The sequence below is a fragment of the Gavialis gangeticus genome, unplaced genomic scaffold (genome assembly GCF_001723915.1).
Source record: "Gavialis gangeticus isolate Ggan-Ray unplaced genomic scaffold, GavGan_comp1, whole genome shotgun sequence".
NCBI classification, from domain to species: domain Eukaryota; kingdom Metazoa; phylum Chordata; order Crocodylia; family Gavialidae; genus Gavialis; species Gavialis gangeticus.
This window is the reverse complement of record NW_017729025.1, coordinates 93,327,388-93,330,358: the sequence shown is the minus strand read 5'-3', so window position 1 is coordinate 93,330,358 and position 2,971 is coordinate 93,327,388. Positions and strand designations below refer to the sequence as shown.

General features: G+C 46.3%; 1 protein-coding gene across 8 annotated transcripts in view; it reads left to right on the top strand.

The window, feature by feature from the left end:
* The window catches only part of RAD51B (RAD51 paralog B), a 764,912-nt gene that overhangs the window by 616,005 nt on the left and 145,936 nt on the right, over positions 1–2,971 (top strand). The window lies entirely within an intron of this gene.

The following is a 2,971-nucleotide window of genomic DNA, read 5'->3' as shown; positions in this document are numbered from 1 at the left end:
GGAAAGGTGGAGCCCGTCCCATCCTAGCATGTCTCTCGTTTGTATTGTGGTAGCACCTAAGCCCCCTCTTCATGGTACAAAGACCCAAAGTGCCAGACAAATATAGAACAAGATAGTCGGTCTTCAACTTCAGCTATAGCTTTTTGTTGTTCAGCCACTTAAAACAGGGTGCAGCAGTCTGTGGCTTACCGGCTGCATCCAGCCTGTGGAGCTGAGGCTTTGGCAGCTTTCAGTGGCAGGGGCTTAGCTTGTGGTGCACTGTGACTGGGAGGCTGGGCAGCAGGGAGCTTTTCTCCTGCTAAGCTAAGCCCGTGCTGCTGAGGTCCCAGTTGTTGAACAACTGGCCCTAAAACCACAACTGGGCAATGTGGAGAAACAGTGGTGGCAGCAGCCATCAATTCATGGCAGCAGGCTGCCCTTCACCCAAGCTTAGCCATTAGGCCTGGTGCCAAAAAAGGTTGCTGACCTCTGGCTTCAAGGCTTGGGACAGAAATTACACATAAACTGGTTTAAGTGATCAGAAACTGGTTTAAACCTGTAACAGAACAGATGTTCAGTGCACATAAACCAGTTTGAAATGGCTGAAACTGGTTTGAGATAAACCTGGTTGAATGTAGTATCAGACTTAACTGATTTGGCTCAAACTGGTTTATGCAATGTCTGTCCCAGACGCCTTGCTGATTTAAATTAAATCAGACTCTCTCAGCATGCTCTCTAGACTGGGTGGGGCTCTCTGCTCCACAGCAGGGCTGGCCCCATCCCTCTGCTCCCTGGCTGGAGCTTGGCAGGGACTGCAGGTACAGCAGGGTCTGCCTGGGTTCCCACTGCCCTACCTCCCTGCCTCACTGCTTGCTGCTTAAGCAGGAATCTCCCCCTCCCTCCCTCCCATCTCCCACAGCATGGACTCCAGTCCCACAGACCCTAGGCATGTGGTATGCTAGCTAATGCTGAGAGGTATCTGTGTCTCTCTCTCCAGTTTCACTGGCACAGACAGACAGAACAGGGACTGCTTAGGGCTGTTTGGAGCTAAGCAACAGGTCTGCTAGTAAGCTGTTTAAGAAGAGTTTGAACTAATGGAGAGGGCCTATTGTTTTGTTGATGAGCTGATAATCACTGTTATCATCCCCCTGCTGGCTTGCTTGCCTGTCAGTTTGCTGCAGACAGTATAAAGAAGCAGGGGTAAATTGAAAAGCTCCGTATCATCAACCGATGCATGCACTGCATACCCTCCCCCACTTGACTCAGAGTGCTAACAGGGGCCTGGGGTCTGGCAACACTTCTGCCCCTTGAGCAGCCAGTGGGGAAAAGCCTGGCATGGTGCAGGCAGACCTCGCTAATCAGAGTGTCCTGTCCCCCTCAGCTCATCACTTTGCAAGGGAAGGGAAGGCTGCTTTAGCACCCCCTGGCTTCTAGCCTGAGCCACTGGAGGCATGTGCCTGAATTTCCTCAGTCCAGAGAGAATGTCCAGATACAAATCAGTTCAGCCTAGCCAAGTTAGACTAACCTACAAAGATTGAATCAATTCAGGCTCAAGCTTTTTGAATGTCTGTTTCTAGCCCAAAAGTTGGGCCCAAGTTACCTTAAATTGGGCACCCAGAAATTGTCTGTTAAATGCTGTCAAAGTTATCAGTTGCTTTTAAAAACATTAGCCTGCAAAGCCAGCAGTAGTCATGTCTACACATGTTCTCTCATACCTGGCATAAAACTTCTACCTTTTGAATGGCATGTGAGTAATTCTCATCAGTGATGTTATGTGGTGAACGGCTACATCCACAGTCTCTCTCCTGTGTGGGCATGAGTAGGACCATGCTTCTCTAAGGGACCTCAGAAAGTGAAAGCTTATTTTTAAATTGCTGTGTTGGCAAATGGCAAAGGTAGATGGGGAAACAGAAAAGCAATGTGTCCATATTCTGCAAGTGCCCAAAATCCTGGGCCAAATATCAAGGCCTTAAAGAGTTCTGTGACCAATTTGACTAATCTGGTTTTTCTTCCAGATTTTCTAGACAGAAAATATTCTCAGAAGAGCAGTAGTGACCAACAGGCTCTGCTAGGCCAGAAGGCAAAGGAAAGCCTAGTAGGCCTACACTGTCTGCTCTCTGGTTGCAGTAGTTTTGCAAAGTGCTTTCAGTTATTCATTCCATTTTCAATGGTGTCCCTGGCTATAATGCCTGATGGCAATAGAACCTTAAAACCCAAGAGGGAAGAGAGAAACCTACTTGTTCTGTTGGAAAGAGTAAGCAAAGGACATGCTGGGCCAAAATAGAAATAGCAGCCAGGGAAGGGCAAGGCTGCTATGTTTCATTAGCCAGGCTTGACTAAGGGTAATTAAATATGTACAAGAAATTTTAAGTAGGGCCAGGGAAGGAAAATTACATTGTCAAATACAGAAAAATCATGTTTTGCCACTGTCAACTGGCTGAATAGAGAATGGGACTTAATAACATAGATAAAGGGCATTTATTTTAATGATTTTAATTTTGATGAAAAGAGAGGTCCTTAGTCTACACAGATAAAAAAGTGCTAAAGAACAAAATGATACCAGATAGCCTTGAGGTATACGTTGACCTAGCCTGCAATTTATGTGAGAGTCATCTGATCAAGATCTAATAAAAAGAACAAAATTCTTGAAGATGAGGCCAGAGCCCTAGTAAATTTTGTAAGTTTTGATTTGAAATTGACAACTTTCTGAGTGTATTGCAAGACCTGTTTAATTAGTCACTTGGGCTAGGGGCAGACATTCAAAAAACCTGAGCCTGAATTGATTCAGTCTTTGCAAGTTAGTCTAACCTGGCTAGGCTAAATCAGTTTTGTAACCAGACAGACATCCTAGAAATGCAGGCAAATGCCTGCAGTCACTCAGGCTAAAAACTGGGGGATATTTGAACAGCCCTCCCTTCCCTTCCTGAGAGCGGAGCAGCAGGACAGCTGATTAGGGAGGGGTTCCCCCCCAGCAGGGAGTGTTTATCATCCT